Source organism: Tupaia chinensis, unplaced genomic scaffold (assembly GCF_000334495.1).
Source record: "Tupaia chinensis unplaced genomic scaffold, TupChi_1.0 Scaffold141173_1, whole genome shotgun sequence".
NCBI classification, from domain to species: Eukaryota; Metazoa; Chordata; class Mammalia; order Scandentia; family Tupaiidae; genus Tupaia; species Tupaia belangeri.
Window position 1 is genome coordinate 1,445,960 of NW_006201036.1, and position 14,658 is coordinate 1,460,617.

At 52.0% G+C, this 14,658-nt stretch overlaps 1 pseudogene; it reads right to left on the bottom strand.

The window, feature by feature from the left end:
- Positions 1-7,614: 7,614 nt before the first annotated feature.
- LOC102476166 (NF-kappa-B-activating protein pseudogene) lies at positions 7,615-8,791 on the bottom strand (annotated as a pseudogene).
- Positions 8,792-14,658: the final 5,867 nt, after the last annotated feature.

Here is a 14,658-nt window from a genome sequence, read left to right on the forward strand (position 1 = left end):
GGGCCGGGCCATTCTGGCACGGCGGTGCAGCAGGGGCGGGAGCCCCCGAGGAGACAGGATCTTTACGGAGGTAATTAAGTTAGAACAAGATCACTGGGGTGAAACCCTAATCCCACATGGCTGGTGCCTTTGGAAAACAAACTAGGACACAGGTAGATACAGAGAGATGACAGTGGGAAGACACAAAAGGGAGATGCCAGGACCAACAGATGGTGTAATGGTTACATCACTGGACTCCTATGTAGTCAGCCATCGTTTGAGTCCCAGACCCAGCAGCTTAAAACTCACATCAGGCACATGTGCATGCATGCCCAAACTCCTGAGAAGAGAACAGAGGAGAAGGGATTGTGGCATGGCCGTCCTCCCAGAAGGTGATTTCTCACTTTCTGTCTCTCTGTCTCTCCAGCGAGTGCCTGTGCTCTGTAGTAAAAATCTCTCTCGAAAAAAAAAAAAAAGAAAAGAAAGAAAGAAAGATGCCTTCCACAAGCCGGGCAGAGACGCCTGAGAAGAAACCAACGAGGCTAGCCCGTTGTCTCAAATCCCTGGAGTGCAGGATCCTGAGAGAGCCAGCGTCCGCTGAGCCACTCGGGTGGTGCTGCTTCGCTCCAGCTGCCCTGGGGAGTGAGTATGCGGCTACACCACCTCGGGGATGCATCTGCAAAAACTTTTTGAATGAATTTCAATTATAGACAAAGAATTTAATTCTTGTCTTTACAAAGAATAAAATACAAAGCACTCTAAAATGGCTCTGGTGGGCCTGAGAGTAGTATTTCTCTGCTGTTTTAATATAGAATACATTCACCATAAACTGCCCAGCTCACCCTGGCATGATAGCAGCTTGGAAACCACACCGGGTGTGTACACGAGTGTGCCCAAAATCCCAGGAGGAGAGTGGAGGGGAAGGGATTGGGAGTGGCCATCCCTTCTGGGGGTGACTTCTCACTTTCCCTCTCACTGTCTCTCTGGCAAGCACATGCACGCTATAGCAAAAGCTTAAGAAGAGAGAGACAATTGAGAGAGGCCATGTCACTCTTGTGTTTAAAATGCTCCGACCAACATCCCTGCCCTGGGTGGAGGGCACAGCCTGCCTCTGGCTCTGGCTCCCCAGACCTTCTGGGTCTCTCCCCCTCTTCCTGCAGACCCACCTCCCGGGGTCTACACTCCACTCACGCTGTTGCCTTTGGGTTCTCAGTTGCCTTTCCCGCGTGCTCCTTGGGATCTGCTGGCTGAGGCCCAGGCCTGCTGCAGCTCCTTCCCACTTCCTGTCTGGACGACTGCTGCTCCTTCTCGGGGAGCCGGGCTCCTGCTGCAGGCGGTCTGCATCCTGCTCGTCCCGGCCACCAAGGCCGCCTCCATTACTGGCGTTCCTTCGCTCTGGGCTTGTCTGAGGGCCTGCCACCTCAGCCCCGCAGGGCAGTGGGCTCCACAAAGCCGCTCCTGCCTTTGGGCGCCACACCCTCCCCGTGGGGCCAGGCTCACCCGCAGTTCCACCTGCAGGACGAGCAGTAAGGAGACAGACTAATCTGTGCACCAGGAAAGCAGAGGCGCGGTCTGAGACGCCCCACTGTGCCGACTGCCCCACTCGTGCGCTCTCATAGTCCCCTCTCACGTCCCACGTACGCGGATAGCTCCTGCCACATGGCAGAAGGGAAGGCCTGTCTGTCCTCAGGCCACATGATTAAGCTCGTCCCAGACCAAAGCCATCCACATTGTGAGTGCAGCCGCAGCCTGGACACGGCCATTCCCATGCTGGGAAAACGGGGGTGCTGGCCCCCCGGACAGGTGCCGAGACAAAGGAGCGCTAGTTCTGGAAGAGAAGGGTTAGAGACGACGTTACCAGAATCCACGGGGCCGAAGTGTGTCCGGAGTAAGTAAAACGGCTCACAGCGGCCTCGGTAGCCATTTGGGCTCCTGCCACTCATTACGAAGAACCTGCGGTCTCAGATGGGAGCCATAAAATCCGAATGTCTTTGACAAATGTGTCCAGGATTAAGCTGCACGCCTGCCAGTCGGCCACCAAGTTCTGCCCCCGTGTCTCTTTGTCATTGCTAGTGACAACCGTGGTTGTATGAGAGCCGAAATTAGTAATTCAATTCACAGTGTGTGTCTCATCCCATGTTTATCATGGTCTGTTAGCATCCGGCAAGCATGCGGCTTTAATGAAGAAGAGACTGCGTCTCCTGGTTAATTTTTAAATTTACTAAAACTGACTAGTTGAGGTTATGAGATGCCCAAAGAGGGAGGGTCTGACCTTAGTCTTTCTGGAAGCCCAGAGTCACTGGAGTGAATGAATGTGGAAGGCCATCCCCTCTGCCCCTGGCTTTGCAGGGCAGGCCCGTCTTGGCGTCTCCCTATCGGCCCCCTTGCTGAGAAGCTTACTGAAGCCAGAGTTGCAGTCAACTCCTGCCGGCCACGATGTCACACCTTGGTGCCTATCATGGTCAGCTGGATCCCATCTGGCATGATCTTTTTCCAGGGTTGGCCTTGAGATGGCATAGGAGTTAAGAGAGCAGAGAACTCTCCACCCCCTCCTCTCTCCCTGCACACTCCAACACGAGGCTCGGCCCGGAGCACCAGCCCACCAGCCTGGGCTGCGGTGGTGGCTGCCCCACCCTCCGCCCGCCTCCCGCCCCTCTCAGGTGCACAGTGTGTCAGGACGGGCACGCTACATGTGGGTGCTCCATCTGTCATGGCGGCCACGATGCACGAGGGTCCCACGTCTGTGCAAGGGGGCCACACTGGGGGCTCCAGGTCGCACTGTCTCAGACAGCCTGACTTCCCAGCCTGCTGGCTGAGACCGAGCACGAAAGCTGGAGAGAGCCTCTCTCCCGAGCCTTCGCGTTTGTTCCCGGTGAAGGAAAACGGAAGGAGCGATGACAACGGATGAGAACGAGAGAACACCGGGGGAGCCTGACAGCGACGGGCCAGCCTCAGACCCTGGTGGGGAGCCTCTGTGTTGAATCTGAACCAAGAACTGCCCACACCCTTATCTTTCCTCCGAACGGTTTTACCCTCAGGGCCAGCCTGTGGCTTGGTGGTTAAGGCAGCGGGACCCCACGTGGTTTGAGTCTTGGATCAGGGGCTGGAAAACACACCAGGAGCACATGCGAGTGTACTCAAAGTCCTGAGAGGGGAATGGAGGAGGGGTGCGGAGCCGAGCCACCCCCAGAGGTGATTTCTCACTTTCCTTCTTGGCTCCCCCAAGTGCCCCATGGTACATTAAAAAAGTTCTGCTCTCTGGGCCCACCTCCTCTCCTGTGTGAGAGGCACAGTCAGAGCGCTCAGCCCCGAAGGCACAGAATTAGCGCCCGTCAACGCCAGCCCTCCCCCCCCCCACCCCCAGGTACTTCTCCCGCAAACAGCAGATTTGTAAAAGGCTTCCAGCTCCTCCTATTGCCCTGCCAGCGGTGAGCGCAGAGGTTTCTACAATAAATCACTATTAGAAATTAAGCCTGAGCAAGCCCTTCTCTTCCCACTAATTCACAGATGAAGAGTCAGCCATAATGGGACCACCCGTCTGTATTAATCGTGAGAAAAGACATTCTCCCAGGAGGCAGGATGCCCGAGTAGACACAGGCATTTCAAGGAGCAGAGGCAAACCGGGCTGACCAGAGCTGCAGCACCACCTACAGCCTGCCGAGGGGACTGCAGGGGACCAGGGCCGCAGGTCTAAGGAACTTCAAAGCCTGCAGTCCTTTTCCAGAGATGAGATCAGTGCAGGTAGAAGAGAAGGCCAGTCTTTTTTACATATAAGAATTTATACACGTATATAAACTTACATATATAATAAAACATATGCACATTGTTAGTAAAATATATGTGTATCTATATATAACTATGCAAAGAGTATTCATAAAACCTGTGGAAAGCACATTTTGCATGGATTGAAAAAATTCTTATACCAAAATGAGTTCATATTTAATTCCATTTTTTTACAAAAAAATATAGTCTATGTAGAGTTCAGGATTACCTGTAGTTTCAGACATCCACTTGAGGTCTTAGAATGCAATTCCCACTGGATGAATCGGCATTGCACTGCTAAACAAGAATACCTGAGACTGGGCAGTTGGCAATAGAGGTTTATTTGACTCACGGTGCTGATGTTTGAGAGCAGAGAGCAGGGCCATGAGCAGAGCAGGTCTGTCCACGTGGCTCTTCTCCCTCGGTTCCTCTCCTGTAAGCATGCCAGGGCTCAATCAGGGAAGCCCTCTGGATCACCCAGTCACTAATCTCCTCCCAAAGGCCACTCCCTCAACACAGTAATCGGTGCACGACACTAGCCCAGGGGATTAACTTGTAGGAGCAAATTTAACTATTCCAAGGAGTCTGCTGTACGTGTGTGTGTGTGTATGTTTAAACACAGGGAACTTTAGAAAGTTCACATAAAAATTGGAATTAAGGTGAGTTTATTTTGGTGCAAAAAATTTTTGAAATCCAAGCGTAATAGGCATTTTCTGTGAACTTTCTGAAGATTCCTCATGCATATATATGTACGTGTGTGTGTTTATATTTTCAATAGAGAAGGCCTGGCTCCCAGGTGCGAGCTCTCAGAACCTCAGCCTCCCTCCTGTCGTTGAGACTGCTACCACTTACTCCACAAGGCTGTGTGATGGCTGAGGGAGACAGCACACGTGAAATGCTTACCACAGAGCCGGAGAGAGTTACTGCAGCACACTGAGAATGCCATAATAAGCCGAGGGCCAGTCTCATTGCTCACCTCATAGCAGAGTTTAACGGAGCCGGATCCCACATGGCTGACCACAGTTTGAACCTCAGCCTCAGTGGCTTGAAAAGTACACCAGGCATGTGTGCGCACGTGGTCAAGTTTGACAAAGAAATGGGGAAGGGGATGCAGCACGACCATGCCCCACTGGGGAGGGGTGTTTCCTCTCTCTCTGTGTCTCTCTCTGGTGAGAACATGCAGTCTCTGACAATTTAAAAATAATAAAATGGGAACAACTATTTGTTCATCTACCTATTTTTCAACAAAATTTGTTGTGCTTCTCTGGATGCTGGGTCTTCACCAGTGAGCTGGAAGGGGGCCCTCCCCTGGAGTTACCTTCGGTAAGCTGACTTCGGAAGCGAATAACACCTCGGGGAAGCGAAAACTGCGTTGTTTTAGAAACGCTGTCGTAATTGGCCCTGGGAAAGAGCTCACCTGAACCTCTCCTGGCTCTTACCTGGATAAATGTTCACGCTGAGGACCTGGTGGGGACACTCCAGCCAACACGCACCAGCCAGCAAAGTGGCATTCGGAAACACTCTGCAAGGTAACCTGTTCGTTTTCCCGCGTTACACAACGATGCTCGCAAACAGAGCGGCTTAAAAAAGCACACTTCTGTCACCATGCAGCTCCTCCGGGCCACAGGTCCAGGCGGTGCTCAGAGGGTGCTCTGTCTGCTCCTCACGGACTGCGATCCTGGTGTCACTGGAGCTGCAGTCTTACAGGCCTTGGTCGGCTCTCCCTCGGGTCCTGGCCAGTGTGCTCGGTCTACGGGGTTCATGGCGGCTTGCGTCTTTTTTTTTTTTTTTTTTTTCTTTTTTTTGGCCATTAAGTAATTCCAGGTAAACAGGTATAGATTTGTTACTCTCAAAATGTTTTTGTTTTCCATTCTAATTACTGGATCTTAACCAAGTTGCTGTACATTAGGCAGATGTACCTCTGCATGATGGCAGAGCTATTTCTTTCTATTTTTTAAAGAATTATTTATTTTATTAATTAGTATTATTTTATTTTGCTATAGGACACATGTGCTCACCAGAGAGAGAGACAGATAGAGGGAAAGCAAGAAAGCAAGCCTCCAGGTCTAGGACTTGAACCATGGCTTGTCGTGTGGGAGTCCAGTGCCTTAGCCACCACACCTCCTGCTGGCCCCAGCAGCTTGCTTCTTTAAAGGTGATGCAGAGAGAGACTAGGCAGAGCCTGCAGGCACAGAGTCTGACATAACGCACCCTAAGCATGCGGAGACGTCCTGTCACCCCGCTGTAGTGTTCACATGAGCCGCCATCCCCACACATGCAGGGTGAGGGCCATACAAAGCTGGCTTCTTGACTGGGTGCCTAGTTAAGAAATACTAGACAGGCCAGGTGGAGGCACAGCAGTAACACAACTGGGCCACAGGGGAAGGTCCTGGGTTCATGTCCTCGGGACTCCTGTTCACATGGGGTGTGCACACGTCTATGGTCCGGCTGGCTGAGGTGGGGGTGGATGGCGCTGTGAAGACCCTGTCAGGGCTGACTCTCCCTCTCTCCCGTGTGTGTGTGTGTGTGTGTGTGTGCATGCACTATTGGGCACATGTGCCCACTGGAGTAAAGAGGGGTGGGAGAGAGAAATCACTCCCTGAGGGGACGGCAGTCCTTTCCCCTCCATTCTCCTCAGGAATTTTGGGTGCACACGCACATGCACCCTGTGGATTTTTCAGGCTACTGGGTCTGGAACTTGAACCGTACAGTTGACCTGTGGGATCCAGCGGCCTTAACCTCCACTCCACCTACTGGTCCATCTCACTCGCTGTCTTTCTGAGGAAATAAACTTTAACATAATGCTAGGAAGTTCTAGAACAAATACATGAAGGTACCTTTATTTAAAAGTAAATACATAGGGGCCAGTAGGTGGCATGGTGGTTAAGGTTGACAGCACCATTAGAGTCCCAGACCCAGTGGCTTGAAAGCCACACTGGGTACATGTGCATGCGTGCCCAAAATTCCAGGAGGAAAATGGAGGAGAAGGGACTGCAGTGTGACCATCACCCCTAGGGGGAGATTTCTCTCTTTTTTTTTTTTTTTTTTTTAATATTTAAGCTCTATTGTTATGAAACAACTAAGTTAAAATACGGACTTGTTATGGTTTTCTCTATCAGAACCTTGACCACAATGGACCTGCACTGTTTTTAGATAATATTCTATCATCAAAGTGAAAAACTGTACTTTCAGTGACACAGCAGCCAACGTCTGGAGACTATCATTGAAAGACCCGTTTTTAAGCATGACCTTACTAAGAATATAGAGAAGTTAATGCTCATATTTCCAAATCAGCAGTTACTTGGGTGAGTCTGCTCTTCGGTTTCGGAGTAGAGGTAGGGGTTTAGACCCAAATCCATTATTTCCGGGGCAGACTACTGCATTGCACAAGTCAGTGTTCAAATTCCACATTTGCTTCTTTTTCAGCAATGTCTTCATTTTTGCTAACAAAAGTGGCCTCCGACCTGTTTCTATCAAGTCCATGTATAACACAGTAACACGGAAGAACATGGTCCTCGCCCCCAGTCCAGGCAGACGGCATCATGTGGAGCTAACAGTGCGCTGTCCCACGCGTGAGACTGCAGTTTCTCACCTCACTGACATCGTCTCTTGTGCCACCTGCCTCAGTACAGTAGAATTTGATCCGTAATTTGGATTTTTTAACTAGAAAGTTGTCGTAGTCCATCGAAAACAACCCACGAACTTGCTCAAGTTACCAATAAGCAGCTTGTTACTGAAGGGGTGAATGAACTAAATAGAAGGCCCAGTAGCACTGTAGAGCTTTTTTGGAGCATGATACTCATTTTGTGTATGTGTGTGGAGCCCAGACTTCCTTTTTTGTTGTTCAAATGTCTGCTGAACAATCCGAAACCCTTATTTGTCATCCTTCCCTTTGGTCTTTCTGTAAACCATCTCTGGAACACTGGCCAGACTCTTGTTCTCTCTCTTTCGCCTCCCTTCGTGGTAAACGATGCAAGGGCTCTCTTCTCATCAGCGCTGTAGCTCTGGCTCAGCGCAGTCGTGCAGCCTCCATTCACGATGCCTGCTGCCACTCCTCGTGTAACCTGAGCATTCGAATGATGCAGTTTCTTCACTGGTCAAGCCAATTTCACCTCTTCGTGGCACACGCCTTCCGGCTTTGACATATTCGGCCACAGCTGCACCTTCACCAGGTAACAGAGCATGCCCATAGTTCAAAGTTTATCGTCTTGAGAGGCAAGTGTGTTTGGGGCCTCTGGGCTGATTAAACCTGAGGGTTCTTCAGCCTTTGATCGATCCTTCCAGGGATTCTCCAGAAACTCTTCTTGGGAATCTTTAGAGCTTGAAACACTGGACTCTTCTGCTCTTCTTAGACTTCTTCTTCTTGTATTTTCAATCTGTTTCTTCTTTTCCTTTCCCTTTGCTTCCTTTTTGTGTCTTCATCACTGGAGTCCGTTTCAGACTCCGCGTCACTGCCACTGTCCTCAGAACACTTCCTGTGTTTTCCTTTAGACGACTGTTGTTTTCCTTTTCCTGGACCTTTCTTTCGAATGTCTAGTCATTCTGCAGTAGGAGCTGGACTGCTGCTGCTCTTTGGCTCTTCATCCTCTATGGTGCATGTCCATCAGAACAGGCTCAGGATTCTTTGCAGAAAGCCCCCAGACTCCAGGAGCTCCCACCTCTCCAGTCCTCTCTCTCACTTCATCTCTTCTGTCGGAGGCTCTCCTCCCGCTCCTCGTCGAGGAGGCTAGGCCACGGCTTGTCGCTCCCGTGGGGGCCTGAGTAGCCGCCATAATAGGCGGACGAGGAGGCAGAAGCGAAGGGGGTGCCTCGCAGCACAGAGAGCCTCTCTCAAGAACGGTAGGACTGGTTCCCGGAGTGTTGGCTGAAGCTTCTCAGCTGATGGCTGAGGCCATTCCGGTCCCCAGATCCAGGGCAAGAGTGTGAAGGAGAGCGGCGGCCCCCCGGGAGCGGGCAGATCTGCTGCGTGGGGCTCCTGGATGAACTGCGACGGTTCCCCCAAGCCCGAGGCCTCGCCCTCCGGGCCGCACAAGCAGGGTACCGGAGCCATTGCAGCTCCTGGGCCCCCAGGGTGCTCCTGGGAGCCGGGGAAGACCTGGGATGCCTAGGCTCCCAGAACCCGCTGCCTCGCGGCAGCCCAAACTGGGCAAGGCTTGGAGACAGTTCCGGAATGTCGGCAAATTTAGAGATTTCGCACTTTTGTCTCTCCCTCTCTGTCTCTACCTGTCTCTCTCCAGTAAGTACATGCATCCTATGGCACAAATCTAAGCATCAATCAAGAAATGACAGGATGGATGGTGGAATTCTTTTCAGACCTTAGTACCATGCCTGACATAGTAAGCAGAAGTCTCGTTCTGTAGGTAAACGCAAACTGCTTAGTAACCCGGTATTTACGGTTGTCTGCCAAGGGTAAGTGTGAGTGTCCCAACTCCTCCTAAAGTCACAACCAGGAGGGAGACACGCAGCACGGGCCACGTGACTTCACAAGCAAGTAGACAACGTTCTCTGTCACCCGCTCTGCGGTCAAGATGAAGACTATCGCTAAATTGGGATTAATTTGTTGTGATATAAACATGTAATTTCTCAAGCTGACATATGATCATTTGCACACGAGGACAGCATAAAATATAATAAATAGAACATACTGGTTTTAAAGGAACATTTATTCTTATTTATTCTTATTTTTAATTTGCTTTAGGGCATATATGCTCACCAGAGAGAGAGAGAAAGTGAGAAATCAGCCTCCAGGTCTGGGACTTGAACCACAGTAGGCCATGTGAGAGTCCAGCACCATAACCACCATGCCACCTGCTGACCCTGAAACATTTGTTCTTAAAATGTGTTTAGATAAATCCATCAACAAAGAAAACAGTGGCGCATAGACTTCACATTATTCCTGCAGACGAGACAGCGTGTTACAGAGCGCCGTCACATTAACACGGAAACTGCAGCACTCAAATGGTGCAGGGCGGGAACTAGCAGTTAGCATAATGGCTATGTCACTGGACTCCCATGTAGTTGACTGCGGTTCACATCCTGGACCCGGTGGCTTAAAGCTCACGTCGGGCGCGTGTGCGTGTGTGCCCAAGATCCCGAGAAGAGAATGGAGGAGAAGGGATTGCGGTGTGACCATGCCCCCTGGGGGGTGATTTCTCGCTTTCTGTCTCTCTGTCTCTCTCTGTCTTCCTGGCAAGCACACACGCCCTATAGTGAAAAACCTCTCCAAAAAAAAAAAAAAATCATCAGGTACTTAAAGGATGTCAGAATGGGAAAAAAATCGTTGAATAACACAAAGCATGATATAAAGCAGGTTTGTTCTATAATGTTACAGATATGAGATTTTTTGAGAAAGGCTTTTATAAACAAAGTTAAAAGTCAAGCAATGTAGTAAAAAGTTTTTTACTTCATCTGGTCAACTAAGGATTACTACCCAAAATATGTAAAAAACTTGGGGCCACCAGGTAGTGTGGTGGTTAAGGCACTGGACTCCCACATGGCTGACGACAGTTCGAGTCCTGATCTGGCGGCTTGCTTTCGCACTTTCCCTTTCTGTCTCTGTATTTCTCTGGTGAGCACACATGCCCTACAGCTAATTAATAATAATAATAATAAATAATAAGTAAGGGGCCAGTCGATGGCATTGTTGTTCTGTGGCTGGATTCCCACATGGCTGACGACAGTTCGAGTCCAGGACCTGGGAGCTTGAAAATCATACCAAGTGTGTGTGTATGCGTGCCCAAGATACTGGGAGAGGAATGGAGAAGGGATTGCAGCCTGGCCATCCCCCCAGGATATGATTCTCACTTTTTCTCTCACTGTTTCTTTCTCTCTGGTGAGTACACACACCTTAAGGCAAAAACTGCTTCAAAAAAAAAAAAAAGAAGAAGAAAATAATAATAATAATAAATAAAATTAAATCAATTAGTCTATAAAAAATTTTAAAGTTAAAACTCCTATAGAACAATAAGAAAATGCCAAACCAGTCTATCAAGAGGGGCGAAAGACATAAAGACAAGGAAAGCAGACGGCCACTGTGGAAAGGGAATCAAAACCAAATTTAAAAAGCAAGTTCAGAAGACTTAAATGCGAAATGACAAGTTTAAAGAGTACCGTGTCACTCGCACTGGACAGGAAAAGTCCTGGCCTTCGGTAGCAGCGCGGAGAGAGGAGGGTGCGCACAGTAGCAGCATGAAGGGGTGCTCGTGCTCCGTCGGGGGTGCAAGGAGCTGCCCTAGGGCAGGGAGCAGAGGGCCCCTGTTTGCCCGCGCTCTCTCTCATGTAATAGCTACATAAACTTTAAAAACAGAAAAGAATGGTGTGTTTAAATCAGGCGAATGGAGGGGCAACGTACATATAAGAAATTGTGCCCTTGCTCACGTGGTGCTTGGTGGGTGTGCAGGAAACGTGAGCAGTCACGTGACCCACACCGTAGTGTAGACACAGAACATCGCCACCACCTCGGAAAGCTCCCCGACACCCCTGCAGTCACCGCCCCACCCCTCCCCAGGCAACCTCGCCTTTGCTCTGGGACCTTCCCGGCTCGCCTGGTCCAGGGTGCCCATAGATGGGGAAAGCAGGTGCTTAACAGAGACAAGGGGCTCAGACCTGCGTGGACCGTCTTGTTCCCACGCAGCAAGACTTGGCGGAGTCGGCCGCGCCCTGTGGCTCGCCTCTCTCTTCCAACTTGCTCTTGCGCCCTCTCTGCCCACCTTCTCCCGTAAAGACCTGCAACAGCTGTCACGCAGAGGCCGGGTCGCAGCCCCAGGTCAGTCACTGCCCCGGCCACGCTGTCTCGTGGCTGTGTTGGGTCCTCCCTGGACGCTCCTCCTGGCCTAGGACAGGGCTCACTCCTCGGCCTCTTCCATTTCGAATGAACACTCGGTCCCGTGGGACGTCAGGTCTAGTGTCGAGCTCAGAAGGCCACCTGTGGCTGCAGGCTCCCCGAGGTCTGTTTGTGGCCCGAACTTCTCCCCCGAGTGCCACACCTAGGCTGAGTCCTCCGGCGAGCACCCATCAGGCATTGTCTGCACCTGGGGTTCCCTGGAAGATGGAGCAGGGGCTTGGGAGGTGTGATGGAGGGAGAGCGTGCCCAGGAAGGGACATCTGCACGGCCTGTGTGGTCACTGTGAGAACAGACGTGTGAGGGCAGGGCTCCCATTCCCACGGGCATTTCAGCCATGGGGCCTTCACACCCTTGCACATGCCACCGACCTCGCCCGTGAGCCTTCATCCCCGTGCCACAGGGTGCCCAGGCAGGTCCAGGCCCTGGTGGGCAGGAGGCGACAGACCCTGTGGTGGGCACACCTCACACGGAGCATCCTCATAATGGCTGGGGAAGAGCGAGTAGTCCAGGGCCGAAGGATGGGGCATGCCATGTGACAGCCTGAGCCCGAAACCCTGCCCGCCGCGGTCGACAGCCACCTGCTCTGGAGGGCTGGCCACCCTGCGCTGTCCGAGCAGTGGCTGGGCACAGCCACACTGGTTTGCTGTGAGTCTGGGGGGACTGGGCAGGGCTTCGTGTGTTTGCAGTCCTGACAGCAGAGGCGGTGGTCGCCTCCCATGTGCAGTGACTGGCCTGACCCCAGGATCTAACCTCTTGCTTTCCTGCCACACCTGCAAGATTGAGGAAGGCACTGCCTCTCCACTTTCATAACTTCAGAATTTTTTAGAGGTTTTTACCGTAGGGTGCGTGTGCTTGCCGGAGACACAGAGAGACACAGAGAAGCAGAAAGCAAGAAATCACGCGGGGGGCGGGGGGTGGCCAGGCCGCAATCTCTTCTCCTCCATTCCCCTCTTGAGACTACTGTGCACACGAGCACACGTGCCTGGAGCGAGTTTCCAGCCGCCATGGCCAGGATTTGAACGGCAGTCAAACACATGGAAGTCCAGTGCCTTAACCACTATGCCACCTGCTGACCCCAACTGTACACATTTTTTAAAGATTTCATTTGTATGTAAATACACTGGCTTTCTGAAATTTCCTGATTGGCAAGTATTACCATCTGTGTTTAAGACTATCAGAAGGGTTCTTTGTACTTTAGAAAGAATCACTGCTTTACTGAGATGTAAAGTGTACACTCTGCATCCATTTAGCACGTGTAACCTGGTGAATTCTGACAAACGCGCACACCCGTGTGGCTAGCACTTACATTTCCACCGCTCCGGAAGTTTCCACCTGCACCCCACCCCGCTCCAGCCAGCCCTGGCTCTGCCCGTCCCACTCCGGCACCCCCTGTCCTAGACCCTGCCCTGGGAGCGGGGCACGGGACCCATCGTGTGTATGTGTGTGTGTGTGTGTGTGTGTGTGTGTGTGTGTTTCCTACTGATGAACGGTGTTCCAATGTGTGGATGCGCCACAGTTTGCTCTCCACTCACCTGGGTGTTTGTTTTTCTTTTATTTTTGCCCTTTTCATTGCCAGAGGGCATGTGTGCTCACTGAGAGGGACAGACAGAAAGCCAGAGACAGGGCACGGCCACACCGCAACCTTCCCTTCCATCTCCCCGTGCTGTGAGGGTTGGAGCATGCACACACACGCACCCAGCACGTTCCTCAAGCTGCCAGGGCCAGGACTCTGGTTGGTTGTGGGGGGCCCAACCCCCGTGCACAGTGCCCACTGGTGAGCCACAGAACTGACTTACAATTTTTGGGGGGGAGGGGTGGGTAATTTTTCCTATTGGGCGTGTGTACTTGCCAGAGAGACAGAGAGATACAGAGTGACAGAAAGCAAGAAATCAGCCGCTAGAGATGGCCACACCTTCTCCTCCGTTCTCTCAGGATTTGGGGCATGCACGCACATGCACCTAGCGTGAGTTACAAGCCACTGGGTCTAGGACTTGAACCCCAGTCAGCCTTGTGGGAGTCCAGTGCCTTGACTATTAACCACCTGCTGGCTCCAGGCTGCACCTTTTTTCTTTTCTTTTTAATTCATAACAAATAGCACATGTGTGTATGAGAGAAAGACTTGGAGACAGTGAGAGACCCTCGGCAGGGTCTTGTGGACAGTCAGCAGCCCCCAGTCTTCCTTCCCCTGCCCTGGAGGTCAGTGGGATCTCGGGGGTGTGCCTACGTGCCCAGCATGTTTTCAAGATGGCCCGCGGCTGACCACGTGGCCACGTGCGCTCCAGCTGCCCCGCGGGGGAACACGCGGCTTTCTGCACCGAGGTCCGTTTGCTAAGCTACACCCCAGGCTGGGCCATGCACCTACCCGCTAACGGGCCTTCGGGCTTTCCTCGAGTTTGGACGCTAGGAATAAAGCTGCCCCAGACGTTCTTGTCTAACACCCACAGGATGGGAGAGTCCCGACTCGCACTCGCCCGGGAGTCGGCCGCACACAGCCTGTCCTAGCACCCCTGGCCGAAGGCTGACACCACTCTCCACTCCCGGCTCGGCAGGACACAGCTCTGCTGCCCCCAAGCCTCCCGGTCAGATAGCCTGGCCTCCGGATCCAGGAAGCCACAAGAAACATCCAGTCTCACTCTTCCTCCAGCCCCGTGCGGACACCGGGATCGCACAGGCCCTGCGGCTCATCGCCTCACTGTCTGCCGAACGGGCCGAGCAGGTGTTCCGTGGCTGTTTAGAAGGGCGGCCCCTGTCGACGTGCTTTATTGCTCCCACTTCCCAGACTGTCTGGTTTTCCTGCTCAGGCAACAACTTCTGAAGAATTTTTCCCCGAGGTAGCTTTTAAAAATGGAAGAAGTTAAACTTTTCTTTTGGGGGGGGGGGCAGGGGTGCTTGGGCACATACTCTAGCCAGAGAAAGACAGAGAGGGGAAAGTGAGAAACCACCCTCCAAGGGGATGGCCACGCCACAACCCCTTCTCCCCCATCCTCCTCTTGGGATTGTGGGGGCACACACATGCACCCAGCATGATTTTCAAGCCTCTGGGTCCCGGACTTGAACCTCAGAGTCAGCCATGT